We start from the raw sequence: 9,970 nt of genomic DNA on the forward strand, positions 1-9,970 counted from the left end.
AGATAGATAGATAGATAGATAGATAGATAGATAGATAGATAGATAGATAGATAGATAGATAGATAGAGAAGCCGTTTCAGTCCCCACAGTAATTGCCAAAAAAAAAAATAATTATCTTATTTATACAATAGAATTCTTTTGACTGCACAGATCCCTCAAGCTTGGAGGAAAAAAGGGAGAAGATATATATTTATATGTGCTTTGAAATGTCCCAAATCTTTTGGGAATGGTCACTTCTTTCGCCACTTCTTCTAACCACTCTTTTTAATCTTCTTTCTTTCATTTGACAGCTCATGCCTGTCAGCTGTTAAACACACATCCATCTCTGTTCTGTGTGTACCCATAAGCCGGCGTAAAGCTGGGAATGAACAAGCAGAAGATTGCAGTAATGATGTGACCCAGTTGTCCTGGGTGCAGAAAATGAGAGTGCAGATCAGGGCCCGGTACTTCCCTCTCCTTCCGGCTTGAGATACAATCACAGAGTATTTAGCGGATGGGTGGGTGTGATTTGATGTATTTAAGCTCATCCAGATCCATGTAAGCATCAGATTTTATGTGTGTGCCACTTGTTGGCAGTGTTCTGGATTAGATTTAACAGTGTTTTTTTCTTTTTTTAATTTACTCTCCTGTAAGACACCCTTCCCCCTTCTCCCCAACCAGATCCTGAGAGGTCAGCAGGTGGCTGAACAATCACACAACAGACACTTCCCTGATGGTATAGGCTCAGCGGGCCACTTTACTCAATGAAAGCTCGGTAATTGGAGCAGCGTAAGCATCTACGTTTGTGTGTCTGGGGCCAAAAAAGGGGAACAAAAGACTGAGAGTTTAATATTTGGGATAAGCTGAGATTGAACATCCTGAGATCAGAGGCGGAATGATCAAATTCTGCCAGTGATAATCCTACATCTTGGTAAATTAAATACCACTCTCCTCTACTCATAGTATTTATCTAACATGTGTCTCATAACCCCGACTGGCTCCTCAGGGAGCATTTCTGATATCCGATGAGTTTTTGATTAATAAGACACAAGCCTAATCCTGCGGGAGAACCACAAAATGACAACGGATAAGCCCCTCTTCGGCCACAACACAGTTTCACTAAGTCGCTATTACTAAACATCTCTATACATGCTCTCATGTTATAGTTTAATTATAGTTTCATTTAGGGGCTCAATTTCTGAAAGTTGCTCAAACTAATGAATTATGATATCTATATTGTGGATACTCTTGGAGATAAATAAATAAAAAAACACCTCACTGGAGCCTGGAGGTATTAGTTAGTCAGATCTGCCTTTAACATCTAATCTGACAGCATAGATTATTTTAGAAAGCTTCAACTGAACTTCACACCCAATATTTTTTTCTTAAAAAGCAGGAAATAATCTATTACAACCATTTGTTGTTGGGTTTTATTTTTAGCAATTGTGCAGTTATTATTCAACAAAAAAACAAACAAACAAGAAATTGCATTTATTTTTCACTTTAAAGGGTTCATAGAATGCAATACAGAGTTTACATTGTCAGATGAATAATGATGGTTCAGTGTGTGAAATGGACGTACAGAGATGTTCAAACCCCATCAACACCTCCTTTCTCTGCAAATCTCACAATTCCAAATTTCCACCATAAAACGGGCGAATTCAAACGAAGCCCCGAGTTGACATAAACTCTGGGATGTTGCCTTATTTGGTTCTGGTCTGTACTTTTTTTCACGCCCCGAAATTGATCTACAGACCAGCCCACTGGTTCACTGGACCATGAACATGAATAGAGGTAGATGTAATGCAGTGTTCCAGGCTGCACAGAGAGAGTGGACATTTTTCACAGTCTTCCCAAGGATCCGAAGGTTTGACAGGCATGGATTATTTTTGTATATCAGAAGATCCCTGCAAAGTCTGGTGCTAAGCTGATCATTTGCTCTAAGCATTTTACCGAAGACAGGTTTCAAAATCTTGGATAGTTCAAAGCAGGATTTGCTGAACTTCTTTTACTGAAATGAGGGGCTATTCCCACCGTAAGGCCATCGCAACCACAAGTTGGAAGCATGATTGTGTCGCTAAGCTGTTGGTAGCAATGCTGGCATATCAACAATTTCGATGTTTCAGTGAGTGAGTGCTTGTTGCTATGATGCGTCTTTTTTCAGCAGCTTTGCACTTTTAAAACTGACCAATCAGCACACAGCTCATCTAAATTTTCATGAGCATACCATAAAAAGAAGAAAATCTGTCTTTTCTTTCTAGGGCTTTTAACCAGGCTTGCATTAGGGCTCATAGAACAGCAAATATGCCATTTTCAGCACAGCCAATGTGACACACCCTATTCAGAGACTTTAAGGACCAGCACCAAATACCCTATAGAATCATTCTATGACCCCTTTAAAGGTATAGTGGAGGGTGTTCTTTTTCCGGGTGGATCATCAAAATATGTGGTTCTCCAAATTGTCAATCATTCTGGTGATATGTTTACTTGTGCATTTTTTTAAAGTAAAGTGTACTTTAAAAATCCTTCACAATACCATTAAGGTTAGGTTGGTTTGGAAAAATTTTGACACTTAAATCTTGATCTGATATAAAACAGATAAAGTTGTTTGTAAACAAACAAATTTAACATGGATTTTCTAATGTTCACGTTATATTTAAGCTGGAGATATGCACCAGCACCCCTCGCAACCCTAGCAGTAATAAGTGTCACAGAAAACAGATGGATGAACATATGTTATTTTTAGCAGAAAATGACCTTTGCACTCTCTTGTTTCTTGTCACCTTAACCTCAGAATAATCGATAACTAGTTATAAGTTTCTTGAAGCATGCTCAGTAATTTATCAACGTAGCTTTAAAAGTCTGTTCCCGGTGTTAGCTGAAACCCAGAAACTAATCTTAATTACTCCTTTGATGAATATGTCTTAAATAGAAAACATTTATTGTATTGCTAATTAGAAGGTACAGAAACAAATCATCATTCCTGGACAGTTGTGATGTAAGAAGTCCTTTAATGGTTTTCCAAAAGTCTTGTAGGATACACAGCCAGCAAGGTACTCTGGTCAGATCAGACAAAAAAATGTAGCCAAACAAACTCTAAAAAGTCGTTCTGGTGGTGGCAGCATCCTGCTGTTTATCGGGCTTTCATTAGTGCCAAAATAAATTTGTTTGTCTATACACTTAGCATAAGCACATAACATAAACAGCTTACATCAGGCATGCTCAAAGTCGGTCCCTGAGGGCCGCTGTCCTGCAGGTTTTAGAGGTTTCCCAGCTTCATCACAGCTGGGAAACCTCTGGTGATTGCAGTTCAGCAAAAGCCTTTTAATCAGCTATCAATGACAAATCAGCTGTGCTACAGCAGGAAACCTCTAAAACCTGTAGGACAGGGGCCCTGGACGACTGACTTTGTGCAAACCATGCCTAAATATGTGCACATAACATTTACACCTTACTTGCACATAAGCACATAACACATACACAAATACATACATACACGTAAACATATTTTTGGCACAAATGGAACCCAAACAAAGTTTTGCCGTTAATGGAACCCTATAAATTGAGGATGCTCCTCCTCAGTAGGGACAGGAAATCTTATAAGAGTTGATGTGAAGATGGAACAACAAGCCTAGAGTAAAAACAGGCTTAGATCATTGCAGATGTATGATGGAATAGTGCAAAGATCAGAACTGAACAAAATCAAAATATAAGGCAAAACTTAAGCCACCAACATTTCCTACTAACTGGGATCTAAGACCCAGCTGGTGCATTTACATAAATCCATTACTAGACTTGCCTTCAGACATCTGACATGTAAGCTTTAGAGCTCAGTAAAAACATCTAATGAATCCCAATAATTTTGAGCAATATTCCTGTTGATTTTTCAAAACATAAAATGTACCCTTTAAAGTTAAAACAAAACAAACATGTATTTCTAAAATTAAACAGGTCATTAAGCCAGATCCTGATATAATTTACACTCTAAGTCAGATCTGATGGACATTTAGAACTTCTTTTTTTATTTTTTTTAGAAAAAAATAATCTTATTAATTAGGTTTTGTTCCAGACAGCACTGTTATGGTTTTTTTCTTTTATTGCTCTTACTATTACTTAAATTGTCAAACTTATCCATATTTTTTGTTCATTACTTTTATTTTCCTTTTAGTTTCAAAGTACAAATGCAGAACTTTGGTTGGCTTTTGACTTTTTAAGGTGCTTTATACATACATTAACGCTGATGAATGGTGATATATCCGTAAGTATTGAATTAGTCTAGTGTGTAATATTGATCTCCAAGGTATATTATACTTCTTTAGTATTCCATTGTCCTGTTAGCTTTTAAGTTCAGTTATTTTTTGAATCAGCGAAATAAACAGACAAGTTGAAGTGAAAATTCTTGAAAAATGTGTTTATATTGCTATCCTTTCAAAAAACAGAACTGTATTAGATTAAAGACAATAAAAAAGTGTCAAAGACTCAATAAAAGTTTTTGATTGGCGAAAACACAGCTTTTGATTTATGTAACCATTATATTATTACCCCTGGGCAAAGGTTAAAGATTTGTCATATATACAATACATGTTGTTGCACAAGATTGCTTGGATGCTCATTTTCTATTTCAGGTCCTATGAATTTCTTTAAAACGATCAATCAAGTTCCGTTGCTCCAGCGGTGTGTGTTACATACACGATTTTATTTGTGGCCAAATAGATGAGGTTAACCGACTTCGTCTCCGGAGTGGGAAGCTACATTTCCAAAGCTAACTCCGCCCGTTCAATGTTCCTCCGGCATACGCAATAATACAAGTCGAGCGCACTCCGCATCTCTATCGCGTACATGAAGTTTGTAATAGACCAATGAGAATGGGAAATAGCTAGGGGCCGAACTTATTGACGGGAGATATAGCCAATTAAATGTTATTTTGTCAAGACGCTTCAACCAATCACAGCCGAGATGCCAAAAATAGCACCTCCTCTTGTTCAGCACCCAAAGTCGAAGGATAGCTCTGGCCTTTCAATGGAAGAAAGTGCTAGATTTGTCAGTGTTGTATAATATCATAATCAACTCTCAGGTTTCACATTTTGTACGATCGCGTTTTGTCTTCACCTGTTGTGAGGGACAAGAGCTGGCGTTCAACATGCGTAAAAATCAACGCTGTCCAAGCAGGGAACCGCCGAGAAACGAATTACCGCCGCTCAACTGAGGCCAATCTCGATTTATTTTTGTTAAATAGGGAAACATTAACTCAGCTAGTAGGCTAATATCACCTCAACGGCTAGCCTGTTTAAATACACATCGTCATCTAAAAAGCGGAGCCGGATAGTCGGAATTTGAACTTCTTTCGCACAGCGGTTGGAGAAAAGGTAAGTAGCATGCCATTAGCTCGAGTTTGACAATCCAAAGAGAAGCTAACATTAGCATGCTAGCTAACATTAGCTGACATTAACACACCAGCAAAGTAGGCCTTTGAGCAAAGGGAGCAGCTTGAGGTAAAGTGAAGTAGAGACGAGTTCAGCGGATTGATATTTAACACAGAAACGCCATATTCCCCCCAGTTATATGGATATTGCTAAATAAATTGTGTTATGTAGAGATGTTAGCGTACATATACAATACTTCCTAAATAAACTCCACCGTCAAACTATATGACTTCAGAGAGACTTGACTATCTTTAGTAAACCTGGGGAGAATATTGAACCATTTGAACGGGAAATTAAACTAATAGTCTAGGTCTATTTGAACTAATCTGGCTGTAACAAGCTAATGACAAGATAGCGGACTCGATCCTTCTGAGTGTCTCTTTAAAGCCATGTGATGTTTGCCTTGCAGCCTAATGTTATTTGGTACTATAAATCATTTTGCTCATGAAATGGTCCCATGTAACATAGCAGTATTGTTGTGTAGGTTGCGAAGATATTTCATTTTTCTAAGATAGAAGTACAGCTTTCATATTATGATATGTTCTATATGCAATTGCTAAGGCTTTATGTCTAAACAAACATTAAAAAAACCTTAAAATGATAAACATCAGGGCTTCTTGCAGCTTTTATGATCATGTGTTAATTCTGGAATTACTTATATTTCTCAATTTACATTGAAACATGCACAAAATTGTTACAGAGTATCAATTAGAATTTAAGTTTTCTCATGCCATTTTTTGTTATTGTTCTGAAACCTTAAAGAATCTATTATAAACATTAGTGTACAGAGCTATTTTTGTTATTGTAGAATATACAATAATCAACCAAATTTAGCATTCAAATAATTTCTGATTTGTTATGTTTTGATAGATGCATTCAGTTTTTTTATCTCAAATTTTCTATATTAATGAAATCCTAGTAAAATGTCTCTTAATAATTTAAGATAGGTTTGATAACATTAGCTTACAGTGTATCTAGTTTGTTTTTAGATATTCATGTCAGATAGTTATTTTTGCATTAAATCTCCTCCAGTCAGTTTAAAAATAGAGTTTGACCATTATATTTTTAATCAAAAATAAAACATAGAGCTATTAAGTTTTAAAATGTATGTACATAAATATGAAATTCTAATTTAGCATTAAAGTTTTAATGTGAAATTTAATGTCAAATTGAAGATTGCTTTTTAAGGAAGTGGTGTAGTCAGTAGCGTAATTAGCAGTTAAGAGGCCAAAACGCAAAAACGACAGATGCAGACTTTCTTATTAAAGGGACACTATGCAACATTTTTCAGTTAATTAATGTGTTCCATAACGTTATGGATGACTAAATGAGTCATTTCAGGTTGAACAAAGGTATTCTCGGCCGCCCTGGTGGTCTGTGGGGGAAATACTGCACTTGCAACTGCAGGAGCACCGACCCGCACCCACAGGCTCAGAAGTCTCGTGAGAGTCAGTCTTGCTTTACGGCGAGAACTGCTACACCCCCCAGTTAAAAGCATTCTCGTTGCTAGCACAGTGGCGATCTTTGTGCAGTTATGCTACGTTCACGCAGCAAAAGCAGCAAAATCGCATCTGCTGCTTCATTTTTGCTGCTTGTACCAGTTAGTACTGACGCGCGGCTGAAGCAGCTTTGCTGCTCTGGCTGCAAAAGTGTGTCTGAGGCGCGTTGGGCGGAGCTTCACTATCCTTTCTCTGCCTTGCAGCTATATTTGCTGTGATCAGTGGGAATAAAGTAGTTTTAATATGTTTTTAAGTGAGAAAATACACCTGAAAACGTAATCAGTGCAGTCAGTTCATTCAGATTATTATCCTGCCTTCAATATTTTTTCTGTCGGAGCCGCTCAGACCCCCACATACCAGGGATGCGCCGACAGTATGGATCCCTTCATCAGCAGCGGTTCACCGCGGCAGCTGGTAGGTGTTTTTCATCTAAATAATCCAAACTGCATATTCTGCCGGCAGATTTCTGCATTTTAAGTTAATTTAGGCGTCAATAAACTGTTTAAGAGCAGTGATCATCAGCGCTGTGTCTCTCTCCCTGCGTTAAACGCACCCGACGCGCTGCTGCAGCCGCTCAGACGTGCTGCGCCTGCAGCTCAAAACGCGCCGCGGGACCTTTGCATGTAAACTCGCTGCTTCTGTCGCGCCAGCTACATCCAGTGTGAACGCAGCGTTAGTCATTCGCTGCTAAGCTCAAAACAACCGCGCCTGGCTTGACGGAGAAACCAGGAGAACAGCTGAGCATATTTACGACAGTGCACTTTTACTTTCGCCCTCTGGAGGGAGCCTCGCTGGAAAATCAACACCGGTTGCATAGTGTACCTTTAAAATGCATGCAGTAATACTGTATTATGAAATATGAAAACCAATTGATGCAACAACATTAAATAGTAGCTATGAATAAACATGGCGAACAATTCTCTGTATAATACTTTTTTTAAGTAAAGTGATAACAAAATCTATGTCTCTGTACTGTTATTTAAGGTTATCTTCTCACTTTAGCTCAGGCCTTTATTACTTCTTACTTTTAGGTAGTGTGCAAAAGACCATAACTGATTCATTGACAAAGGACAAATGACAATAAAGATTTGGGCTGCACACATTAGGAAAACATGAAGATAAGATAAGAAATAAAAAGAACTAAGTTTATTGTCCAATAGTGGAAACTTGGGTGTGACAGTTTTGTGTTAGGACTTAGCTAGAAGACTAAAAATATGAAAAAAAAACATTGACATTTTCTAGTTCTGGAACATCATCTCTATTGCCCAGCAGCACTATCTAGGTATCTGAATTCTATTTTGTTTTATATTTATACATCTATCAAACCAGTTTACTATTTGCACGTCCAAAAACTCATGTGCAATTATGATATAGTTTGCACACTGATACTGTGAGGAAAACTGTAATTTCATACATAGTCCCCCCCGCCCTATTAAAGACCTTATTAGCGCTTTCTTTCTCCAAACTTATTATATTTACTTATTATACGTCTTAGTTGTACGGCCACATTTGTGTATGTGTGATTTCCTGGTTCATCATATCTGTATCATAGAGATCTGAGTTTTTATCCATGTTTACATCAGCCAAGTCATGTGTCAGGCGATGGGGTGATGTCAATGAAGCAGAGTATTCTTTGAGTTTAAAAGATCTGCATCTGTTGCATCTCTTGATGCCCAAATAGCATAAGATACTGGTGTGATTCATTGGGCAGCTATGTCTTTTCTGTAGCTTGTGTTTGGTCTGATGGGTTATGATAGTCATCACTTAGCCCTATACTGCATGTGGGTTTAAATCAGATGCTCACCATAGTATCAAGTTATAGGTTAAGCAGAAAGCCTGATTCATGATAGTGTCAAGCATTGCTAGCTTGATTCCTGCAAATTTCTACCAAGAACAAAAATGGAGCTCCCTCTGTGTGGGTGTAAATGCTGCATGTGCTGTGAATGTTTCCTTTTTAACGGCAGAAAACATTTTCTGAAGGTCACGTCTAAGCTCTGCTGAGCGATTGGCTCTGCTGCTAAGCTGCTGCCCAAAACAACACATAATTGTGTAGGTACTTTCTTAGTCCTGTCTTTGCAGTATCTCCCAAGATCCAGGGTTGTCTTCTCACCAGCATTTTGTGTGTGTGTTTGTGTTGAGGGGTTGGCGCTAAATGACATCATCACATGATTTACATTTTAAACAATAAAACTCAAGATAAGCTTTATAAATTAATTTCAAGTGTTCAACAAGGTTATTATCACCTGAACTGAAACAAAATCAATTGTATGGTTTTCAAATAAACTTAAAGACAGTTTACAGAGGAACACAGTAAATGAGGTTGCATGTGAATTAAATGCAGGGAGAATATATTTTAGTGCAGCAGGTTCAAAGAAAAAAAATTTAAGCGGAACTCAATCTATATCTCGAACAGGGCGCGAGAGCGAAGTATCGGTGCTAAGTCTTGCACCTCCGAATCTTTGTAATTTGGAGGGGACTGCGCGCACCAGCCTAGTTCCAAATGGGAGGATATAACGTTTTTTTTCCACGGCCAAGTTGCCCGCACTGACATTAAATGGTGCAGAAGGTTCAAGTGGAACAGCGTGGTCAAATGTGGTTATTGTTTATTCAGTTATATAAAACAGCATTCAGGGTTGAGTTTATTGGCCAAGCTTGTGGTAAAAACAAGGGTTTTAGTTTCTGTTTCCATAACATACAGCATAAAGTCTGACACATCTACACATAGTATACAATGCATTCAGCTTTTATTTTATAAAACAGTTTTGTTTTTTTATATCTGTTATGAAAAAAAACCCAAAAAGGTCCGTATGGGAGGCTTGTTTCCACATCGTCACGTTTTTCTGTGTGCAGTAGAGACTGACATTTTTTCGGGAATCCCATGGGTCACGGGATTCCCGTGGGATTCCCGTGGGATTCCCGTGGGATGGGAGTCAGTATTAGTAACGATCATGTGATTGGGACGGTACAGGATTAAACATTAACGGGAGCAGACGGGAGCGGGAGCAAACCAATAGTAACTTCTGCTCTGAGTTTTTCACCTGCGCTCAAAAACAACAAGAATGGGAGTGG

The 9,970-nt window shown here is 38.2% G+C and overlaps 1 protein-coding gene across 2 annotated transcripts in view; it reads left to right on the forward strand.

The window, feature by feature from the left end:
* The first annotated feature begins 4,954 nt into the window (after positions 1-4,954).
* LOC107085550 (protein phosphatase 1B-like) overlaps positions 4,955-9,970 on the forward strand; it is a 37,269-nt gene continuing 32,253 nt past the window's right edge. For both annotated transcript variants that reach the window (XM_015375925.1, XM_015375924.1), the window contains exon 1: positions 4,955-5,345. The gene's annotated coding sequence lies outside the window, so the exon portion shown is untranslated. The remainder of the gene's footprint in view (positions 5,346-9,970) is intronic.

The sequence above is a fragment of the Cyprinodon variegatus genome, unplaced genomic scaffold (genome assembly GCF_000732505.1).
Source record: "Cyprinodon variegatus isolate N-32 unplaced genomic scaffold, C_variegatus-1.0 Scaffold127, whole genome shotgun sequence".
Classification (NCBI taxonomy): domain Eukaryota; kingdom Metazoa; phylum Chordata; class Actinopteri; order Cyprinodontiformes; family Cyprinodontidae; genus Cyprinodon; species Cyprinodon variegatus.